Raw genomic sequence first — 25283 nt, forward strand, 5'->3', positions numbered from 1 at the left:
AAATGATTAAAATTAAAAAGACAATTCTACAGCTGGTGAGGATATATAAGAACTAAAACTCTTATATAATTCTGGTGGAAACAGAAATGAAAATAGTACAACTACTTTGGAAAACATTTTGTCATGTTCCTAAGAAGTTAAGCATGGACTACTATATAATATAGCCATCCCACTCCTAGGTATTTATTTTTTTTTTAAAAAAGCATATGTGCATACAAGGCTTATAAATAAATGTTCATAGAAATTTTGCTTGTAACAGCGCACATTGAAAATAACCCAAATCTTCATCCATAGGCCAATGAATACAACTGTGGTATACAGTGGAATGCTGCTCAACAATACAAATGAATGAAGTATGCACATGGAAACATGGAGGAATGTCCAAAAATAATTATGGTGAGTTAAGGAGGCCAAACAAAAAGAGGATGTTCTCTGTAACTTCAGTATAAAATTACAGGAAATGCAAACTAATGTATAATTGACAGAAAACAGTGGTTAGCTAGGCAAAGGAGCAGTTTGGGCCAGGGAGAGGTAAAAGAAAGGGAGTACCAACAGGTTTGAAGAAACTTAGGGGAGCTAATGAATATGCTTATTATTCTGATTTTGGTGATGATTTCATAGGGATCACATATGTCAAAACATTTCATTTCAATACTTGAAGAAATACTATGTATTATTATATTCTTCATTAGGTACACTTTTGGGGCAGCCCGGGTGGCTCCACGGTTTAGCACCCGTCTTCAGCCCAGGGCGTGAACCTGGAGACCAAGGATCGAAGTCCCAAATCGGGCTCCCTGCATAGAACCTACTTCTCCCTCTGCCTGTGTCTCTGCTTCTCTTCTCTCGCTCTGTGTCTCTCATGAATAATAAATAAAATCTTAAGAAAAAAAAAGGCACACTTTCATTTGAAGGATGAAGGTAACGACATATTTAGCCACAGATTCCTTTTGCATATAAAATACCCAAAACCCATCTGTAATGAGTTTTCAAAAAAAAAAAAAAAAAGGCTATACTGAAGATGCAAAGGCTTACATAAACATTTAAGTATACATAAAGAGTCAACAAAACACATAATATACTCACCACAAAATGGTGACAGAACACGGAGGAAAACACAATCTCTAAATCTGAAAAGGTACATACTCTGCATTGTCCTCTACAAGCAGAAAAGCCCACATTAAAATGGGTTTCAAGTCCAGAGAAAAAATATTTTTTAAGATATTTGGAATTGCGTGTTGTATAATGAATAATACAATATATAGTTCAAAAGGCCAGAGCATTAATCTGAAATATTCACTAAAACACTGGAAATTTATCTAATTAAAGCATTATGTGTAATCAAAATGATCTTACAGTAGATAGTGTTTTATTTTACCTTACTTGCAAGTGCTTAAGGAAATTTAATTGTGAGAACTAGTACATGAAAGCATTACAAAAAGTATGAGGAAAGTCATAAGGTGTTAAGAGGATTAATGCTACAGATTTAGTTGTTATCTAATTCACTTGAAATACATGCCTTTCTTTATCCTTGATAAATGCGTACCAGGTTAAAAACATCTGTGCATCATACAACTCTAACATTGTAATACTGACCTTAACTTTTTGTCTCAGGATTAATAAGGCAGCATAGTAACTGACACACTCCACTTGAAGTCCAAGTAAAAGCAAGTATTACTACTCTTGCAAGCACCCAAAAATGCTCGTATAATCAAGTTGGGTATTAGTAACCAAAAATTGCTTGGTTCTGAACGTTACAATATTTTTAGAGGGAAGAAAGGCATTTTCAGGTGTAGCCCCAAGCGCCAAGTCAGTGGAGTTTCTGACCCACTTTGCCAAGTGTTCAAAAGAGAGTCATGCAAAGGTGAATCACCAGACCTCACTTTAACAGTCTGTTTTTAAGAATGAGCTTCTGAAATGATTTTAAAATGAAAAGTAACAAGACAAAACTGAAAAACAAAGGTATCATAATTATGGCAATATGTTAATAGAATATTATGAAGGGCATTATTTACATTTACAGTGCTCAAAAATACTCTGGTAAACTCCAAAACTATTAACATCCCAAATAAGTGAAGGGTTAGTTTCTTTACTTAGTTTAACAGACTTTGAACAAATAATTGAGAATAGCATTCTGTTTACAAATGTTCATATATCTATAAAGGGTACTTGGTAAAACTTTCAAATTCTATGAAGCCATATCCCCAGGCACCTTCCGAAACCACCTACTTAGGAGTCCAAGCAATAGTATTAGTTTTGCTTTGGGAAAATAAAAACAAAGACAAATTCCAATTTTTATTCAGGATAATCCTAGTGACAATTTGTTCATTTCTCTCTCAAAGATTCCATGGGATTAAACAAGTTGGCTGTCCTAGTTCCATATTCAAACGTTCTTTAAATGTTATTCTAGGAAGTACATTTATAGACAGTAAACATCACAGTAAATTAAAGGAAATAAAACCAATACTTTAAAATACCTGAAGCTATTTTGTTTGGTTTGGCTTTGCTGTTTGTTTCTTCTTTATTATTTCAGAGCGTACTTTCAATCTATTGTGAATATAGCATTTTGGCAGCATACTGATTTTATGTTCTATTAAGAAATGATTACTTTTCAAACAAACAAACAAACAAACAAACAAGGACAAAAATTACCTTCCAGGAGTTTCACCCCTACAACTACCCAGACCCTAAGTCATTTTTAACTTGCTCCATCTTGCCTCTAGATGAACAGAGCGGGTCATACTTTAGAGAACGTTGGGATGTTGGTTCAAACAGATGGCTTTGTGTCATCCCTGATTCATGAGCAACCATGGCAACAAGCAAAGAGGGGGGGTGTTGCTTAGCAACTGAAAACAATAATGAAGAGATTTCCAAACTGTATGTGGGGGGAAAAAAAAGTGCTTTGGAAGAACTTCAGTACTTGGCACAAATGCTCACCAAAATTCATTTATGAAACATGCTGAGTACATAATCACAAATCTGGAAAGCATAATGCCTTATAATAGGAAAAAACATCAAGTAGCCTATTAGACATTTTCTCTAGAACGATTTCTGTACTAACAGCATTTATGACAACATATAGCAAAACTACTACATCACGAGTGTTTTATCTTGAGATGCAATAATAAGAAAAGTCAGGTGGATTACAACATCTACTACTATCATGTAATATAAAATACGACCTAAGATTTTAGGTAGGATCAGAAACCCCTCTAGTTGAGCAGCCGCATGGTGCCAAACCTGCACATACACGTGACGCCATCACGCCAACCATTTCAGGGTGTTCTTTCCCAAGTTAGAATAGGCAGGCACTGCAGGGCAGCCCAGGTAGCTCAGCGGTTAAGCGGCGCCTTCGGCCCAGGGCGTGACCCTGGAGACCCCGGGACTGAGTCCCGCGTCGGGCTCCCTGCATGGAGCCTGCTTCTCCCTCTACCTGTGTCTCTGCCTCTCTCTGCGTCTCTCAAGAAAAAATAAACTCTTAAAAAAAAAAAAAAAAAAAAAAACAGACACTGCAGTTACAAACTGTCAATGTCTGTCAGCTAAAAAATACTTTTTTCATCTTGAAAATGTCTTTCTCATTACTATTTCACCCTGTACTATATTTTAAGACTAGTACTGAAAAAGCAGCTCGTGCAGTATTTATTTATTTTTTTTCTGGACTTGTGAAAATAGAGCCAAAGGCGGTCTCTAAGCTATGTCACTATTTAATTATTGTTGTGTTTTACGTGTTCCTGTATTTAAATATGAATTTTAATGGGATAAGCCATTTCAAATTTGACACAGAGCGTGTATGTTCATATACAGAGGTAGAATCTCATTATTTGAAATACGTGTTATCAAGTGTCTATCGATGTAGAAGCATCCGATTTTAGAGTGATTTTATAGTAATCACTACATCACCTACTTCGTACCTTAAAACGCCTCGATGACCGACCGGAACCTAGAAGGCACCAACACTTTGTTAGGCACCGAGGTCAATATCAAACATACCACAGAGGAAAAAATGCCCTTCTTTGCTTCTCCTCCACGACCACGCTCAACACGTCCCTGCTCGGGCCAAATGTGTGATGATATTTATTTATTATTTATTTATTTATTTATTTATCTATTATTTATTTATTTATTTATTTATTTATTATTTATTTATTTATTTTTCCCCCAAACCAAGCAATTCCCTGCTCGGGCCAAATGTGTGATGATATTTATTTATTATTTATTTATTTATTTATTTATCTATTATTTATTTATTTATTTATTTATTTATTATTTATTTATTTATTTTTCCCCCAAACCAAGCAATTCCCTGCTCGGGCCAAATGTGTGATGATATTTATTTATTTATTTATTTATTTATTTATTTATTTATTTATTTATTTATTATTTATTTTTCCCCCAAACCAAGCAATTCTGTAAACCCAGCTGGGCGGCCTACAACGACTTAACTCGGTTCCAACCCAGTAGGTGCCTCTCAGCCCCGGGAAAACAATCCAAGACCCAACTTAAGGTGAGGAGACGAAGCCTTGGAAAGGTCAACCGCCAGGGGCCTGCCCGCACCTCACCTGTGCACAGGCCTCACGTCCTCAAGGCTCTCAGCGCCTCGGTTCCTCCGCCTTAAATCACGCCTCAGCGCGCTCACCGCCGTCAAGGTAACGAAACAGGACCATTACCTGAGGCACCTCGGCGGCTGACGTAAAGAAACCAACCCTGCACGCATGCGCCTCAAAGACACGCCCCCGGAACTTGAGGGCGGCCAATCACAGCCCACCATCTAGGCTTCAAGCCGTAGCCAATCAGCGATGTCCTTGCTGCGGTCGTGCCTTTTCTCTCAGAAGGCATCTCGCCTCCAGCCGGGGCGAGTACCCGCCACCCGAGGTCAGACCCGGGAGGTGACCGCCAGTTTTAAATAATAGGTAACCAGAGTCTTTAAAATGTTTAATATAAAAAAATTAAAAAAAAATAAAAAGTAAAATGTTTAATATGCCGCCGTTTACCGTTGACCACCCCAGCAAGCTGTTAGCTGTTGATCCGCAGAAAGCGCGAAATGAGTGGAGGGCGCGAATAATGGAGCAAAGACATAGGTAAGTTGACTGTGCAGGTGTAAGCGTGCTTCTGTTTTTTTTGTTGTTGTTTTGTTTTTTTGTTTGTTTTTTCTCTTTTCTTAATGTGGGTTTTATTTGTGTGTATTATTACCATGTGCACTTTTCCAAATCAGGGGCTCCTCGGAGATTTTGAAGCAAGTTGTGATCGCCACGCTAAACGGGAGGTCAAAGTTGACACACGTTAGATGAGGTAAATGGGAGGTCAAAGTTGACACACGGTAGATGGGCTAAACGGGAGGTCAAAGTGACACACGTTAGATGAGCTAAGCGGGAGGTCAAAGTTGACACACGTTAGATGGGCTAAATGGGAGGTCAAAGTGACACACGTTAGATGAGCTAAATGGGAGGTCAAAGTTGACACACGTTAGATGAGGTAAACGGGAGGTCAAAGTTGACACACGTTAGATGGGTTAAACGGGAGGTCAAAGTTGACACACGTTAGATGGGCTAAATGGGAGGTCAAAGTTGACACACGGTAGATGAGCTTAGCGATGGCCTAGGAAGTGTTGGCTGGAGGCCGACTGGACACAGCTCCAGAGCGAGGTTGAAGACGCCGGCAGGGATGCGAGGGATGCGGAGGACAAGGCAAAGGTCATCGCAGACGCGGCCGCCATGGCCGAGGAGCTAAGAAGGAGCAGGACACCAGCGCCCACCTGGACCGGACGGTGAAGGACCTGCAGCATCGTCTGGACGAGGCTGAGCAGCGGGCCCTGAAGGGCGGGGAGAAGCAGATCCAGAAACTAGAGACGCGGATCCGGGAGCTGGAGTTGGAGCTCGAAGGGGAGCAGAAGAGCACAGAGTCTGTCAAGGGCCTGAGGAAAGACGAGCGGCGGCTGAAGGCGTTAACCTACCAGAGTGGAGAGGACAGAACGTGCCCAGGTTGCAGGACCTGGTGGATAAACTCCGAGTGAAAGTCAAGTCCTACCCGAGGCAGGCGGAGGAGGCTTGTGAACAACCCAACGCTCACCTCACCGAATCCCCGCCCGGTAAAGCTCAGCATGAGCCGGAAGAGGCAGAAGAATGTGCTGATACTGTGATACTGCAGAATCTCCGGTCCGTAAGCTTCGCGCCAAGACCCGCGACTTCACCTCCAGCAGGATGGTGGTCCATGAGAGCCAAGAGTGAGTGGTGAGCCTCTTCTGGAGCAGGACGGGAAATATGCAAAATGGGTATTTTCTTTGTTCCTGGCTATTACAGTTCATTTCCATGTGACTCCTTCACATACATTAAACTCTGCTTCGTTTCCAAAAAAAAAAATAATAATAATAATAAGGGTGGGGGGCAGACATGTTGGGGAGCCTGAGTAGCTCAGCTGGTTAAACCTCCGCTTGCTTTTAGCTCGGGTCATGATGTCGAGTCTGAGGTGAAAGCCCCTGCCCGGCCACCTGCAGAGCAGAACCTGCTCTAGACTCTCTCCCCACCCTGTCCCCAGCCCTGATGCATGTGCACTGGCTCTCTCAAAATATACATAAACTGCTAAAAAGAGGAAATGTTTGGCATTAAAACAAGTTTCAAGATTCATTAGTTTAAAATAATTTCTTCTTAAGAGTAAAAAAGGATTCATCCAAACTAAAGGTCCCTGTTTTTCTCTTTAGCTCCTTTTATTTAGCATCGTGTTGCAGACATTATGCTGTGCATCTCCACCATATGCATGTCCCCTCTCTGCATTCCACCCCCCTCCCTCTTGCCTAATATATTAGCGAGACGTCATGAATTCTCCTCCTTAAGTGACCCTATTTGTGCATCCAAGTGGTGGCAGACGCTGGACTGACACCTGCATCAGGTATCTATTGGTCTATAACTGGTTATCACATATTGAAAGGATAAACACGATACCCGTTTATGGTCTCGCAGTGCGGTCGGGATGGGATCAGAGGGACTGAGTTCTCCTACGGTCAGGTTAAAACCTATGTATTGGCGATGCCAGGCGCTTGCTTAGAGGCTCTGGAGAGCAGTCTGCCTCCACCCTTAGTAAGATCGTTGAAAATACAGTTTTTTGTGGCTATAAATCCACAGTACCCATTTTGTTTTGCCAGCTGCCTGCAGAGGCCATTCTCCTCTCCTAGAGGCTTCTCACACAGCCCTCACCACCTTCAAGGGCAGCAGTGGAGCAGACTTCTCATACCTACGATCTGATTTTCATTCTGCCACCAGCCAGAGAAAACCCTGTGTTTAAAGGGCCCTGGGCAGCCCGGGTGGCTCAGTGATTTAGCACCTGCCTTCAGCCCAGGGCGTGATCCTGGAGATCCAGGATGGATTCCCACTTTGGGCTCCCTGCGTGGAGCCTCCTTCTCCCTCTGCCTGTGTCTCTGTCTCTCTCTCTCTCTCAAGAATAAATAAATAAAATCTTAAAAAAAAAAAAAAGGACTCTGTGATTTGATTAGGGCAACCCAAATAATCTCACTATTTTAAAGTCGACTAACCATGTTTATCACATCTGCACAATTGCTTTTGCCGTGGAACGTAACATGATCATGGAGTAACATCTAGTTATATTCATAACCTCCACCCACAGGTAAAGGGCAATTATACAAGGAAAGAGCCAAGGGGGGAGTTTCATAGAATTCTCTCTATGATGCAGCCTGGGTGGCTCAGTGGTTTAGCGCTGCTTTCAGCCCAGAGTGTGATCCTGGAGACCCGGGATCGAGTCCCACGTCGGGCTCCCTGCATGGAGCCTGCTTCTCCCTCTGCCTGTGCCCCACCCCTCCCGCCCCATGAATAAATAAATAAAATCTTTAAAAAGAAAAAAGAATTCTATCCCAGCACCCAAGTCTAGGAAATCAGAGAGCATTTCTTAAATACTGTGTAATAATGTGGAACTATATCCATGGTGATCCTAAGGTCTGTTTGAAGACATAGGCATATAGATTCATAATAGAAGAATCATGATAGGAGAATCTGTTAAATTGAATATACAACTAGATTAAAACAGAATTATCCCTGATTTCACAGGTTTACTTTGCTCCAAATATCATTTTCTCTTACACTTTGAGAATGCTATCCAGTTACCCAAATTAGTTGGTTTTTGGCTCCAGATTTAAGATCCAAATATGTCATCGGAAACTGTAAGATTATTCTCTCAGAGTTCTCTTTTTCTGAATTGTACAAAATTTACTCTATCATAAAAAACAATATATAATTATGTACTGTGTTGCACACCAACAATGAACCCACTTTAATCCCTTCATTTCATACGCTGAATAAGATGTTTCTATTATTAAGGGAAAATTAATTTGTCATCATTTCTCTGTTCCTTCAAATAATTATATCTTTTATTATGGTATCTTTCAAATAATTATCAGAATTGACAACTGATAAAACATGAACCCTAAAATTAGTAAGACTGATTACAATTGTGTGGAACATTTATCATTACTTTTAGTATGTAAGTGTATGAGAGGAGTGTCAGTCTCAAGTACGGGCCACCAGTACACATAATATAGTGCCTGTAGTACTATATTATCAGTTGTCCAATAACAAAGTTTCAAGTAAAAAAATTGAATAGATAACTATAAAGAATTATAAATTCAAATGATTAAAGTTCTAAATGCAGGTATATGTAACATTTTAGAATAAATTGCCAATTTAAACGTCTTCAGAACAATTTTTCCCATCTAAAATCTGCAATATAATTAACATAGTATTTCTTATCTCATCATTTTAACAACTTTATATTTGTAAGTTTAACAACTTTATATTACAACTGCTGTATATTTGTTATACTTATTGTAAATAAAATCTAATTAGTCTAAGCTCTATAGCCTATTAAATATTGATCAAATTATGCTGATGTATCTGTGAAATAATCAGATAAATGTTGGTCATGTGTATTAACAATCAATATGTAGACTTTTTGTATTTTTCTTGTTTTAATTTCTTTTAAGATTTTATTTATTGCTGAGAGACAGAGAGAGAGAGAGAGAGAGAGGCAAAGACATAGGCAAAAAGGAGAAGCAAGCTCCTCGATGGGAGCTTGATGCAGGACTCAATCCCAGGACCCCAGGATCATGACCCGAGTCAAAAGGAGATGCTCAACTACTGAGCCATCTAGGTGGCCCTTGTTTTAATTTTTTAATCCTATCTTTTTTATTATTTTAAAGAATGTTGCCCACTCGAATTAGATACAATCAACTAAATATACCTGAAAGCAACTAAATCAAAAACTGTCAAGGACCAGAATTTAATAGTTTTTCTGTCTTTTTTCATGATTCTAATACATGGAGTTGACAACCAATTATCAATACTTTCAACTATGATATTTAAGTATCCTTTAAAATACAGCAGGAAAAAAAATCATAATTCAAGAAGTTAGAAAGACTGACACTCCTAAATAAATGTGAAAAACAAAATAACATGCAACTTTTCCTCCTCTCCATCATCTACTCACTCCACAAATAGGAACTTCATATATGGCATGACCGTTATTAAGGTACTTCCTGAGAATAAAAAGAAACAGGATTCAGAATATGTTCTCAAGAATTTCACAGTCTACTAATAATACTTACTAATCACATATTATTCACTATATATGAAAGTTCATATATTATCTCATTTAAATCATTTAAATCCATTTCACAAACTGGTAGGTACATATTTCTGTTACAGATAAGAAAATTGAAACTCTGTACTTAAGGTTACAATGAATATAGAATTGGATGTAGTTCTATTTGACGCCTTGGAAGGAGGCACAAATAATCCAGAACTGATGCAGAAGAAATTTCTCCCACCCACCAAAAATGATATAAAATCAATGAATAATTAGCATTCATCCAAGGAAGTTCTACTTCTAAATATAAACAAATAGAAAATGGTTAATACCAGCAAAAAGAGATAATATTTACAAAGAAAATTGTAAAACTCCTATATTTAAAACTCTTAGAAAGGGGCGATGGGTGGATCATTCAGTTAAGTGACTGACTCTTGGTTTCAGCTGCTCACTATCATGGGTTGTGAGATCAAGCCTTACATTAGAACTCTGTTCAGTGAGATGTTTGCTTGAAGGTGAAAAACAAAATAACATGCCTTCCCCACCACCTCTTGTGAGCATGTACTCCCTCTTGCCTTCCCCACCACCTTCTTGTGAGCATGTACTCTCTCTCCCTCTGCCTTCCCCACCACCTTCTTGTGAGCATGTACTCTCTCTCCCTCTCTCTCCAATAAATAAATCATTAAAATTCTTAGAGAATTAAAATGTAATGTAAAAGGATATGAGATGTGTAAAATGAACATCTGTTATAAAACACAAAAAGTCAGAGATCTGGGAAATTAAAAAATAAATATGAAAATGACTAAAGCAGCCACAAATCATTAAGAGGAGGAGTAGAAATGACACAGTAGACACCAAATCGTGTTCACTTGTATCATGGTATAGTCCAAAAGAAATAAGGAAGGGGACTATGAAAACACTACAGCAAAAAGTCAACCCCAAAGCATCAAAATACTTTTAATTCAAATTTTAAAAGAAAAAAATAGTATGGAAGGGAGGCAACCTATAAAAAAATAAAGGTCTCAAGTTTTACATAATAAATGGAGGAGTCTTCAGAATTATATACTACTACACACAATAGCTACAGCAACATCAATAAAATAATACATGAAAATTCCAGCAACAATATTTAGGTATTGTAATGAAAGTTCAATATCTTAGGGATAAACATAAAACTCTAAGAGTTACAAGATAAAGAGTGTATTACATACAACAAATGGGAATCAGTTTTGCTTGTTGCTAGCAAACGTTGAATCTTACGATGTCAGGCACTTCGCTAAATGTGTAGGACATATAAATGGTAGAGAGAAAGGTGGCTACTCCCTGCCAACCCTTTAATCTATGGGAAGAAGAAAGAGTACAGTCCTTGGAGATAATAAGTACATGATACCGTTAATGGAAGGTGATGGTGGGTCAGGGACTGAGTAAGTCAGGTAAGATTGGAGGGACCCAGGGCAAGGCAGCAGTTAGGGTGATCTGCTTTGAGTAAGTGACATTGAAAAAATATATCATGAGGGAAATGAGGGAGATATCTGTGCAGATACCTTCGTGAAGATGATCCCAAGCTGAAGGAACAGGCGCTGGAAAGGCTCCCAATAGGAATTTGCCAAGCATGGTTGGAGAAGAGGCTGGGATGATTTGGAGCAAGGATTAAGGGAGGGACATGATAGGAGATACGATCAGAAATGGATCATGTTTTAAAATCAGGAAGGCCTTTTTAGGTGACTATAAGTATTTGTAATTTTACTCTGAAGTGAGGATTCTGAGGAGGATTCTAAATACAAGTGTGAATGGCATCAGACTTAGATATTTAGAAGGACCACTCTCGATGTTTTGAGAACAGTTTTGGGGAGTTGGGCAAAGATAAAAGCAGAAAGACCAGATAGAAGACAACTGTAACTATATATCTGAGTGGTTAGGGTGACAAACACCGGCCGGGTGGTACGAAACACAAAGGGAAGTGGCTAAATGGGGTTTTAAAAAATGGAGTTTCATATGTAAAAAATAAAGGATTCAAGGAGAATTCTAACTGGAAAAATAGAGTTGCCATCTAATGTAATAGGAAAATCTATAAGTGGAAAAGATTTGGAGCAGAAGATCAGAGTTCTATCATGGACTTTTTTTTTTTTTAAGATTTATTTATCAGAGAAAGAGTGTGTGTATGCAAGCGGAAGGGGATGTGGGCAGGGGCAGAGGAAGAGGGAGAGAATCTCAAGCAGGCTCCATGCTAAGCACAGAGCCCAACACAAATCTCTGTCCCATGACCCCAAGATCATGACCTGAGCTGAAATCAAGAGGCAGATGCTCAACTGAACTGAACCACTCAGGTTCCCCTGTCTTGGACGTGTTACATTAGAAAAGCAATTACTTGATACGTAGGAGAAGAATTCAGGTAAAGAAGCTGAGTATATGTGTGGAAGTTGGGAGAGAAATTTGCACTGAAGGTATAAATTTGGAGGCATTCCATAAAGAGGTGTTTCAGTATAAGAGCACATCAGTCACCTGATGTATGGCCTCACTGTGGATAGATAAGAAAAAGAACATCACAAAGTCATGAAATACTCCAAACTTAAGATATCTGGAAGATGAAGAATAGCCAATAAAGAAGACTTTAAGAGGGCAGCCAAAAACAGGACAAAAACTGATGTTATGTATTATCCTAGTGATTAAATTTCATTAAGGAGCGTGTGAGTAACTAACAACTATTGCCCTTAGGTTAAAGATGCTGAGAACTGAGAAGTGGTCTTTGGAAATAGCGACATACCGTTTTGGTAACCTTGACAAAACCAAGTCATATGGCTTGGTGAGAAAAAAGGGTTGGAAGAGAGAAACAAAACGAAACTGGAGAAAATGTGTTTAGTTTATTCATTTGAGAAGTTTTGTTTGAAAGGAAGAAAACAAAATGTACCAGCTGGGAAATTCTTCTCCCCCCACCTCCCTCCACTGCTTCCTCTTGTTTCTTCTTTTCCTCCTCCTCTTCTTTTAATTTGGAAGGAGAATATTTTATTTGATAGCAGTGAAAATGATCTGATAGAAAAACAGTCTGGGGATCCCTGGGTGGCGCAGCGGTTTGGCGCCTGCCTTTGGCCCAGGACGCGATCCTGGAGACCCGGGATCGAATCCCACATCGGGCTCCTGGTGCATGGAGCCTGCTTCTCCCTCTGCCTGTGTCTCTGCGCCTCTCTCTCTCTCTGTGACTATCATAAATAAATAAAAATTAAAAAAAAATTTAGAAAAACAGTCTGCATTGCAAGAATAGGAGATTACTGGAACTATATACTGGATTAGGCAAAAAGAGACACAAATTAATGCTTGAGTTAGGACATTACCTGTATGGAGGATCATGAATGGTTCATGTATAACAACCTGCGTGAAACAGATTACATGACTTGGGAGGTAGGAAATATGCGAATATGCAGAGGAATCTGGAGTTCTCTTTCAAGTGCTTCACCTGCCTTAATAAAAGTAAGGTTATCAATTTAGACAAAGGGCAGAGAAGGTGGTATTGATCACTGGAGGAGAAAAAAAAAGAGTGGAAAAGTTGTCTAAGATAGAAGGAAATTAATGGAATAAAAAATACAGTCAAGATGCCTGGGAACCAGATTTTACATTTGAAGTGTATTTTCCAGCATTCCAAAGAGCTGCACTAATGGAGGTTCAGAAAAAGTGGAAGTGATATATTCCCATGGTGTGATTTTCCGAGCAAGTGGGATAGAGCAAAAGGAGCAAGGAAAAATAATCGTAATGATTGACCACAGATTTTGATTGGGATAAGGAGGGACAAGATGATCCCACAGAACTGTGGAAGAGAAAAAGTTGGGTTTCTCAGTGTAGTGGAGATTCCAAGGGTATAGAAAGATCCTGAGGACTGTGGTAAAAGAGGGAGTGAGCACCACCTTTGTTGTGCATATTTACTTCCAAATCCAGTAGGTCTATCTTTATTCATTGGCATTTGACTAGCTTCATTTCTTTGTGCGTGTGGTTGGTGTTAATAATTTTATTTTTTCTTAATTTAAAATTACCATATTATCATATCTTAGAGTAGGCAAAATATGTGATGCAGGATCAATCTGACATGATAACCTAACATTTTTTACCATTCTTTTGTTTGACCACTAGCTATCTCCTCTTTCTTTTTCTCAGCTCCATCGCTTTTTTCTCTTTCTTTCTTCTCCCTCTCAAGCGTTCACAATATTCAAAAAGAACATAATTTAAAAGAGAACTTTTCGTGGTTGATAAAATGCCTAAACCTGTAATTTTGCTATGTCAACTTCTTGGTTATTTAATATAAAGAATCAAATGTTTAAAAAATGTTTTGGTAAACTTGATACTGATTCTTCTTCCTTTAAGGCATATAACTAGTTTTCTCAGGTATGAAGGAGCATACAGTTGCTATTAGAGTGAGATTAAAATTGACACCTATTTATCCCACGAAATTTTAAGGTACAATATTCACACACATCTTCCAGTAGTAGTTTCATTACAGTCGTAAAATTACTAGCCAGGAATTGAAGTGGAGAAATGATGACATCAAGCATAAGATATCCCAGGGAGAGAATTAATGTCAAAATAATTACATGGTTCACAGTCAAGGCTGTATGGTTATTAGCAACTCTAGAGAAGCTAATTAAGTAAGTCAAAAATTGTGGTTAAGCCAGTTAAATCGAAGTGTTTCTATGGCTTCTGAACAAATAGGTAACACCTAAGAGCTGAGAATGTACTCATTAATCAAAGGAACTGAAAATTATATCACACTGATTAAAACCACATGTAGTAAAAATGCCTATTTAGTGTTCTTTTAAAATATGATCTTAGCAAAAGCTGAACTGCTACTAACTTTAATTCGATCCTACAATCAGACACGTTTTTCATTTTGTTATTCTCTCCCAAGTATTATTGATAATCGTCTAATTTTCTTTAACACCTCAGTCTTTTTTTTTTTTTTTTACAATACCCATTCCTTTTTTTTTTTTTTTTTAATTAGGGGGAGGGGGGAACCTAAGAAGATATAGTTGGGTCTAAGATATAGACCCAACTTCTTGTGTTTGGAGATTGAAATCAAGAAGAACAAAAAATAAAAATAAAAAAGAATGTGCAGTGGGATATCAAATTTAACAAAAGAGCTAACATGCCACACGTACTCAGCATTGAAATAAATATTATTCCAGTTATGCTTAAATGAATTTGCCTGTAAGTATTCCAAAGGTTTTAGTTAGAAAAGAAAAAAAACAAAAAAACAAAAACAAATCTCTGTCTATACAACTATGGCAGAGTCACTAGCTTCAGGAAAAAAAGAAGGCAGAATTTGAATGATGAAAAGACACATCATGGGTGTCATAAACACAGTGTCCGTGTCAGATTTTAAAACTTGCTGTCTGCAGGTCATGAATTTTGTTTGCTCCTTTATCAGACTACCTTAGTGATTGTGATTTATTTTGGACTATGTCTTTGAAAAAATTTTAGGAAGGTAATCCTCAGGCTCTCTTGAAATAAATACAACAAAAAAAATTAAAAAAAAAAAGAAAGAAATACAACATGATAAATTAACTTACCAAATATTTTCAAGGTTTACATCCCATGACTTCAGTCTGTAAACAATTAGAGGGGAGAATACAGGGAATTGTTCCAGAAAAATATTTCTTTTCAATAATCTTTCAAATATTTCTTTAAAATGAAGCACATCAAATTTTAACTTTGCATTCAAATAAAAATTGGAGATGATTTTGGAGTTATATTTTTATATTGAATATTACAAATATAAATTAGAAATGGTAGACGGCATGTCTCTTTAAAAGAATATTTTGCGTTAAAGATTCTGGGAGATTATGTTTCAGTTAGGAAAGCATACAAAAGGTAGAAGTGTATATTCTGTAATGTTTTTATTCTTGAAGAAATGTTTGTCAATCTCTTTAAATATAAATATACATGCTTTAAATATATGAAAATCAGTTAATATCTTCTGAGCTTTATTCTAAATTTTTAATGCTATTCCAAACTTAAATATTTTCCTTTTGTATAGAATTTAGTGATAAGTATGTATTGCCTGTACTTAAAAAAAAATACTAGCATAAGCAGGTTTGCAGGCAATAATTAACTTGCATTTTTAAATCTCTGAGATTGTGCTAGCTTCTAGAGGATAGAAGATTGCAAAGAATGAGTTTTATAATCTGACACACCTTTTTTAAACTCTGGTTTTTAAAAGTACTAGATGTGTGACTTTGAACACTTTGATTTTCTTAATATGTTTCATCTGTAATGTGAGGATAATAACATCTTTCTTTTTGAGCCACTTTGAGAATTGAAGAGAATTTATTTTAAACAAGTGACAATATACTTGATATAGAAGGGAATTAAAAAATGTCTAGGCATTGAGATAGTCACTGCTTCCTTCAATGGTTTTATATCTGGGCAGCATACTAGAAGCACCTGAGAGCTCTTAAAATGTTGAAATAGCATGTCATTCCCTAAACTAATTAAATTAGAATCTCTGTGGGAGGAGCTAAAGCACTGGTATCTATTTAAAAGTTCTCAAATAATTATAAATTACAGTCAGATTTGAAAATCACTGACTTAATGCAAAGCAAATTGGTATTGTTGCTTCATTGCACTAGTCATTTCTTAGTTATGTAAAAGAACAGAAAATAATTTTCCCTCTACCTTTCTAGATTCTCGGCTGAGACACCTACCTAATAAAAGAAAGATTAACAGGAGAAAAACAAATACAAATTTAATAACATGTATACCTCCCATATCCATGGGAGATACATTGCTCAGAAAAGCTGAGTAACTCTGTGAAATAGCCCAAGATACCATCTTAAATAACATCTCCAGCTAAAGACAAAAGGGATGTTGAGGTTGGGAAGAGGCTAGTTTGGGAAGGTTTCCAGGGAAAACCACTGTAAACAAGAGTATGGTTGTCATGCAGATTTGTTATTCTTTTTCATTGGGTTTCTAGAAAGTGAGAGTCATCCTTCTCTTCCTGGTATGTAGAGGAGGACATCCTTATGAATGGAAATTTCCCTTGTAAATGTAAATGTCTATTACAAAAGGGTAACATCTACTCAGTCTTCAGAACTTCTCCACTGTCTGCTGTTTCTTAAAAAACAACCAACCCAAAATATGCCCAAGAGGGATCCCTGGGTGGCTCAGCAGTTTAGCGCCTGCTTTCAGCCCTGGGCGTGATCCTGGAGACTTGGGATCGAGTCCCACATCCGGCTCCTGCAGGGAGCCTGCTTTTCCCTCTGCCTGTGTCTCTGCGTCCCTCTCGGTGTGTCTCTCATGAATAAATAAATATTTTTAAAAAATACGCCCAAGAGGCATTTTGGGGGAAATATGTGCTGCTCCCCTTCAGTTAGAACTATACCAAATTCAGTACTAATGACCCTTAACAAGGTCAACAACATCCACAAAAAGACCTTTATACTTAACAAATGGAGGAAAAGAGGCTGCTTGGGAAGAAAGGCAGAATAAAACTTCAAAAATGAGAGAAAATAAAACGATTCCATTGCTTATATTTGAAAGGAAAATAATAGTCAAGAAGCAGTGTGTTTTGAAGGAAAATTGAGGCATGATAAGTATTAGTGCAATCCTTCCAATATATTTATATATTTTTGATGAAAAGAAAGGCAAATCCTAAGGTTAAATTTCCAGTTATGTCTAATGATGCAAAAAGAAACCCCAAAAACAAAACAAAAAACCCCCCAAAACTCACCATGTAATTACATATGCAAAATGGGTAATTTTGCATGCAAACTATAATTTTCTATTGTTTAATTAGAAGGTTAGCTAAGTTACTTTCTCTGCCTGTAGAGTTTTAGGTTCCTTTTTTTTTTTAACCTTTTAAAATGTTCTAAAGTTATTCACCTATATTTGTCTTGATGATTTAAAAACTGATTTTAATTCAGTATTTATCTGTTCCAGGTGGATCCAGGTGTGGTTTTTTTTTTGTTTGTTTTTTGTTTTTTGTTTTTTGTTTTTTGATCCAGGTGTGTTTTTAATAGCCTTTATGAAATAAAAATGCCCTTGACTACAAATTTTTCATGTATGATTTTGTCAAAGAAATAATGAATTACTAAAGACATTGGGAAAATTATACAATATGTTCTCATACACAGGAGTAAAATTTTTAAAAAGAGAACATTGTACATCTGCTCTTTGAAGTATTCTTGGGGAAAAAATATACACACATACACACAAGATGCTTTTGTTTACTTAGCAATTTAGAAGAGTAATCTGATTATCTGTTTAAATTGTAGTAGAAAAACATTTGTGAATGAAATATTTGTTTATGTATAACATTTTCTTTAAGGTTAATATAGTATTTATACTGCCATATTTTTATATGTATTTTATTCAAATGTTCAACCCCAGAGCACCACTTTTTCTTAAAATTATCTTCTAATATTCTAATAGTTTGAAAGAACTAATACTTATTTAAAGGTGGACCTTCCAGTTTACTGGAGCAGTCATTTATAAAATAGCACCCTGTGGACTTAAAAATCAAACACACTTCTTCTTCCAAATTTTTTACTTTCAGGCAAGAATTAGATTCTCCACACAACAACTGTAGCCCATTAAATGCCACCAATTTGCAGGTTTGTATTTTTAAAATGTATTATAGATAAACACACACATATAGAATATTGCCTTATAAAATGTCCACATCATAATGATGTAGGAAAGACGTTAGGGTTCAAAGCCTATGGCCAAGAAAGAATTCTTGAGACGTCTTTGGTGCAAAAAGATGGTTTTATTAAAGCATGGGGACAGGACCTGTGGGCAAAAACAGCTACATTGGGGTTGTGAGGGGTAGTGATTATATGCGTCGAGTTGGGAGGGAGTTAGGGATGGCGTAAGGCCCTAAGAAATTTTGGAAAAATGTTTTCCAGGACCGTAGGATTCCTTAATACCTGTAATCTGTGAATATATTGGTGTGGGAAACAAAGTCATAAGAAAAATTATTTCTACCTATAGCCCATTGACAAGTCCTTGAAACAGGCAGAGTAACATTTCTCTAGGGACTCAATTGCCTTGATGTTGACACTTTGCTGAGGGCAAAAGGTAATCCTAGCCAGACTTCTTTCTCCCCTACCCCTGGATCCTGTAAGCCTACTTTAACATATAAGAATTCCTTTAGACATTTCCTTTATCTCTACACCCCCAGGATTCATTTTGGCAATCATCTTCCAAGCACATGGCCCACCAACATACATCATGACTTAGGTTTTATTAGACAGTAATAAATGACTTTTTCCCAACAATAGCTAGCCCCCTCAAGGTCCTAGAAACTTTCCTTCCAAAATTGACTGAGAGGCTTACTGTATATTTAAACCCCTCCCAACTTGAATAATGGCCCACTATATAATAATATAATCTATAACCTATAATGGGCCACTCATCATGACCTCAGTGTGACTCTTTCTGCCCACAGGTCCTGTCTTCGTGCTTTAATAAAGTCACCTTTTTGCACCAATGATTTCTCAAGAATTCTTTCTTGGCCATTGGCTTTGAACCCTAACATCTTTCCTAAATCATATGGTACCCCAGATGGGATCCCTCTCACTCTTGAGAGCTTTTCTATATTCTCACTTAATAAAATTCTATCGCTTTATTTGCTCTCCTTTGTCTGTGAGATTCATTCTTCAACTCCATGAGAAGAACCAAGCTCTCCCACTTCAGTATTACTTTACACTACAAATGTGATCATTATAAGAATTTTGAGGTAGGGGGATTATCCTGGGTTATCCAGGCTGGCCCAATGAAATCACAAAACTTCTTAAAAATGGAAGTAAGATACAGAAGAGTCAATGTCAGAGTAATGTGATGTGAGAAAATGACTTGGGGATCCCTGGGTATCTCAGTGGTTTGGCACCTGCCTTCGGCCCAGGGAGTGATTCTGGAGACCTGGGATTGAATCCCATGTTAGGCTCCCTGCATGGAGCCTGCTTCTCCCTCTGCCTATCTTTCTCTCATGAATAAATGAATAAAATCTTTAAAAAAAAAAAAAGTGACTGCCAACTTTGAAGATGGAAGATAAAGTTGAGGATTGTGAGCATGAACAGGCAAGTAAATAGATTCTTCCCTAGAGCTTCCAGAAGGAGCATAGTCCTGCAAACACCTTGATTTTGCCCCAGTAAAACCCATTTTGGGCTTCTGGCCTCCAGAACTATAAAATATAATATTTACATAACTTGAAATCTCTTTGCTTTTATAATGTGCTACAGAAAAAATAGCTACATAATATCTGGGGATGTATGGTTGTAGCTTTATATACACATACATACTAAATAGTATATAGTACACTTTGATTTGTATTTATACAGTGTTCTTAGAGAATACTTCTCAATATGGAAGATGATAATCTGACTTACTATTCTATGATGGGACTTTCTCAATTGAAGTCCAGGTCGATTAGGGAGCAAAAATCCTAGAAAGCTGGGAGAAGAAACTATACAATATTGTCATATTGTTTATTTTATATTATTATTATTATTATTATTATTATTATTTAATCAAGCATCTGCCTGTATGCAGGAAAGATTTTTGAGAGAAAGCCATGTTTTCTAAGTTCACACAGTAGAAGGAAACGGACAAGCCAACTACCTATTGGGGTTTACAGGGTGTGTATTAGTGAAATCTTGGACTGACATTTGAGTCCTTTTGAATAAAAAGGAATAGTCATGGATAGATTTCAGAGAGCTTTTAAAAAATAGTGTGCTTGAAAGACTAGATTCTAGCTAATTTCTAGCTGCTTTTTCGAGAATGGTGAATTAGGATGAATGTTTTGCTCTTGAATAATCAGCTTCCGCCCTTAATCAGCTTCTGCTTTTCCATCTGTAAAATAAGAATGATAACATCAATGTCAAAGTTAAATGTGAAGATAAAGTGATAATATAAAATAGGGGTGCCTAGTGCTGCAGTCAGTTAAGTATCAGACTCTTGGTTTGGTTTCAGGTCATGACCTCAGGGTCATGAGATCAGGTACCATGTTGGTCTCCATGCTCAGCACAGAGTCTGCTTGAGAATCTCTCACCTTGTCTTTCTCAAATAATTAAATAAATCTTTAAAGAGAGAGAGAGAAAGAGAAAAATATAAAATAAAATGATTAACCTGATACATAACACACACATCAAAATGTTTGATCCATTTACTTCTGTATCCCGACAGTGCCTACTACTATATTGAGAGACACAATAAAAATGATATATATAGTTAAGAAAAATAAGCCTCAGTTGGCTGACTTTTAAGGTGTATAACTGCTTGAGATTTAATAAAATATTCTAAGAAAGTTGAGCATAAATGATGGTAAGAATTTCAAGTTGAATTCCATCTTTCATTTGAGGAGGTAAGCTGTTCATCTTACCTTTGCCTAAATATACATTTTACTCCGGGAGAATATTTTTTTTCCAGAAATGAGGAACATGAAAAATATCAGATCAAGTTGTCAAAGTCTCATTCAGTTTCAAGCTCTATTACACCCCATTTTTCATAATGGGATAAACCCTCAGAACAGATATAACTGGACTAAAGAACACAATTTTGTGCTTCAAATAATATTCGTGAAAAGCAACATTTGAAAACTGCCTGGGACACCCCATTTATTTTCTACTTAATCATATCTCTCTGAATAAATATATTCAAATTTATAAAATTATAAAAATTTATAAAAATATTTACAGACTACTTCTGGAGGGTACTTGTTTCAATATCTTTTATATTCCATCTTTTATTTCATAACAGGAATTTTTTTAAGTAAAAAATTGTAGCTTATTCTAGAAAGCCACACTGAAGGTCATTTATTTGCTAAGTATTATTCTTCTTCTTTTTTGAGGGGGAGCTAATTCTGTGCATAATTTGTTTCTTTATTTACCCATTTATATGTTAAGTTAACCTTTCAGAGTGTCCTGGATACTTTACAAATTGTTATTATGTTTATATGAAAGAGAAAGAACCATTGAGAAAAGAAAATGAAAGAAACGTATTCATAAATAAATATTTATTAAGGGTATACCACTTATTGCATGCTTTCATGTAAGCTCTTGCCAAATATCATTCAACTAAAATAAAAATTTTTGTCCCTAAGTCCTAAAATTTCAGCAGGGGAAATTGACAATAAAGTTAAGTACAATTAATAAATCAACTATGTTATATTTTTAAAAATTGGAATGAAAAAATAAAAAGAGCAGGTGAGGAATATAGGATTTTATTCTTGCAGACTGATACAATAAAAAAATTAAAAGTTGAATGTACTTATCAACTTATCCCCAGAAGCCTTTCACATATATTATCCGTTTCTGATCTCCAAAAACTCCCCAGTAGATATCCTTACCAATAAGGATCTTTGAATTGAAAGTTCAAAAATTGAATTAAAGTAACTTGGCCCAGGACAGTCAGCCTGCCATCAATCAAAGTGTCTTTTTGTTTGGATGAAATGAGGTTTTGTTACACATTTTGTTGTTGATTTATGTTGATTATTGGAAGCTTAATGCAAATGAAGGGATGGAAAATGATGTCTTTTGAATACTCTTTTTCTATATCTTTATGCTATGAATCTCACCATCCTGGCAAAGGGAATCAAGAAAACATTTTCAGTTGCATCTACAGCTAGAACTAAGTCCTCAATCACTCAGATGTGTCCACGTGAGACTTCTCCCCTGAAAGGAACAGCATGAATAAAGAAAGAAACTCAGGACAGGATTTTCTTTCTCTCCTTTTTTTTTTTTTTTTTTTTTTTCAGATGTGAGCAATGATGTTAGCTTTTGAGTCTGCTGCAGCACAGGTTCCTAATGGTTACCAAGTTTCAGAATACTATCTGTCTAGTGACGGTAGCTACTGCCTGCCATCTAATGAACACCTGTTTTACGCTCCATAAAAGCAGAGGTAACATTTTATCCCCAGGTGAGTTCTTGCTGAGTGCTTCTGGTGAGGTATCTGGAAGGGAAACAGAATCAGAATTTCTCTGTTCCTCTAAACAAATCTGCAGGTTCCCTACAATCATTAATGACTTCTTTTTCCACTTAAAGTAGATAGAGTGCTTTTGATTATTTAGTAATCAAGAACTGATACAACATATTTAGAGTAAGAAAACTCCTACTCTTTCCCTTGTATGAAAGTGGTCCCCCCCCCCCCCGCCCCCATTGAGATCCCCACTTGAGGGTGTGAGTGAGAGAATCTAAATTTACGGTATTTGATCCCATCTCCAAATGGAAACTGTCCGCTTTGAATCTGCTCCTTCGCATTACACATTATCTCTCTAGGTCACCCTTGTTTCCACCAAGGTACCCACCCAGCTCACATCTCAGTCTTTTCAGTGACCTTTCCCCTGGTCTCCAGGAAAGGAAGAGAAAGTATACATTTTACCACTCAGTATGCTTCTCACTACATTCAAGATTATTAATGGTTTTGTCACAGGGCCACTTCCATATGAGGCACTTTTAGGATCCTTAGTATGATGGTTCCATCTTCTTTCTTTTAATCTCCAGTCTCTGAATTATATTACATAGAAATGAGCATCATTTCTTCTGTAGTTATTCATGGTGAACTTATTTTGTGATTTTTTAAAAGATTTTATGTTATTTAACATTTTAACAATGTTTAACAATTTTAACAATGTTTACTATATGCCAGAGCTGTGTTTTTTCTAAGGACCTTATTAATATCAACTTATTTAAAATTTATACAACTATAATGAGTTAGGTAATATTTTATCCCATTTTCCAAATATCTACATTGAGATGAAAGAAAGGTAACTTACCCAAATCCCACAGACAGTACATGGAGAAGCCATGATCAGAACCAGAGTATGGCCTGGAGTCTATATTTCTCTTAACTATATCACCATTTCCCTCCTTCATCTCATTAATAGTCTCTAAAAAATGAAATAATTTAGCCTCATTCTGGTTTTACTGCAAAAATTATTTCTATTGCATTTTCCCACATTTATCTTTATTACTTAGGAAATGTAAAGACCAAACTCTTTCTGTGATTCTCAATTTTATTCTCTTCTCCATCCCAAAAGTAACATTTCCCCAAATACGGTAATTATTCTCAAAAGTCATCTGAAATCCTCGAGAGTTATAAGATTCTCAAGATTCTCACTTGTTCTGAGTTCATGTCTTGTAACGGAGGCTTATCCCACACTCTAATAAGAAAGTACAGGACCTGAGAGAAATAAGCACCTTATTTTTTAATCTCTTAAGGCAGATACTCGTTTATTGGGGAAACAGTGCATTAATTCATAAATAGTGCCACTCATCCACTCATATAATGGATTTTTTAGTTTGGCCATTTACTTTAACTCTGATTAATCTAGCTCAAACTCCACTTTGGTCATTTATGTTGGGGAGTTAGGATGCTGCAGAGAATTAAGAGCGACGATATGTTTTTTTGTTGTTGTTTTGAGCCCAGGTATGTTTTAGTGTCTTCTAAGATTAATTTTTTTAATTTTTATTTATTTATGATAGTCACAGAGAGAGAGAGAGAGAGGCAGAGACACAGGCAGAGACAGAAGCAGGCTCCATGCACCGGGAGCCCGACATGGGATTCGATCTCAGGTCTCCAGGATCGCGCCCTGGGCCAAAGGCAGGCGCTAAACCGCTGTGCCACCCAGGGATCCCCTAGTGTCTTCTAAATAAGGAAGATATCACTCGAAGCAGCTCAGGTCTGTACATAGGATTTAATCTTCTTATACAAAATTCTCACTGCCCATATTAGTAGGTTCTTTTCTCAGCCCAACTTCCAAATGTATTATTTCAGTGCTGGAGATTGATTCCCTATCAGCTCATGCTATCTCGGTTTGCCACATTAAAAGAACACCACACTCAATTTTGAGTATAAAACTATAATATATATCTAGTAGAGTATATACTATATTTATATAATTCTAATATGCTACTAATAATTATATACTAATATAACAGTACATTATCAATTATTAGAATATATAATTATGTATATCTTTATAATTAATATAATTTTGATTTCTAGTACAAAACAGAATAGGAATCCTCCCTGAAAGAAATTAGTCAGCAGTTATTGAATCTTACAGTTTACTTTGTGTTTTGTTAATTGATGCTGATCAAAGTGAGGGTCCTGCCTTGTGACAGAGACTTAGAGGAGGTAAGGCCCCTAACTTGATGATTAGGCTTCACAGAGACAGTGCCTATGTCCTTAAAAAACCAAAAACAAAAAAACCCTCAGTTGTAAAACTGCCAAAAGGCTGGGAGAAGATTTACATTTCAAAGGGGCAGAGGAAAAGATTGCAATGGAGAGTTTTTGGGTTTTTTTGTTTGTTTGTTTTTAAAGTAAGTGCTCTAAGACAAGGGAGGTCAGGGGCCTGTAACCGGAAGGAAATCTGTCTAAAATTCAGTCAAGCTGAGGGGACTGTTAAGGCCATTTTATTCAATATAATGTGGAAAGCCAGCAAGTCACTTATATCTCTTCACACAGAAAACCTAGGAACCTCAAAGTGAGGAATTAATGTCTTAGGAAGAGAGAACAGAGGCACTTGAGCTTCGTGTCAAACTGGCTGGCTTTTAGGACGCCATGGCTAATTGCTGAGGCAATCCTCTCTCTTGGCTTCTCTTTTGCTCCCTACCTCCTGAGTCCTGTGAGGAAGCCTGAGAAATCTCTAACAAGAAATAAATAAATAGATCATTAAAATAACTGTGAGATAATGAGCGCTTAGAGCAATTTCCAAATTG

At 36.8% G+C, this 25283-nt stretch overlaps 1 long non-coding RNA gene across 7 annotated transcripts; it reads left to right on the plus strand.

Moving 5' to 3' along the window:
* Window positions 1–4746: 4746 nt before the first annotated feature.
* Window positions 4747–7400, plus strand: LOC102156538. Of its 7 annotated transcripts, XR_005358640.1 has the most exons (5): window positions 4747–4907; window positions 5004–5075; window positions 5210–6265; window positions 6692–6879; window positions 7133–7400. It is a non-coding gene; the product is annotated as an uncharacterized LOC102156538 (long non-coding RNA). The 7 variants fall into 7 exon arrangements; XR_005358639.1 differs by having other exon boundaries at window positions 6692–7400; XR_005358643.1 differs by lacking the exon at window positions 6692–6879.
* The last annotated feature ends 17883 nt before the right edge of the window (window positions 7401–25283 follow it).

The sequence above is a fragment of the Canis lupus genome, chromosome 4 (assembly GCF_011100685.1).
Source record: "Canis lupus familiaris isolate Mischka breed German Shepherd chromosome 4, alternate assembly UU_Cfam_GSD_1.0, whole genome shotgun sequence".
NCBI classification, from domain to species: Eukaryota; Metazoa; Chordata; class Mammalia; order Carnivora; family Canidae; genus Canis; species Canis lupus.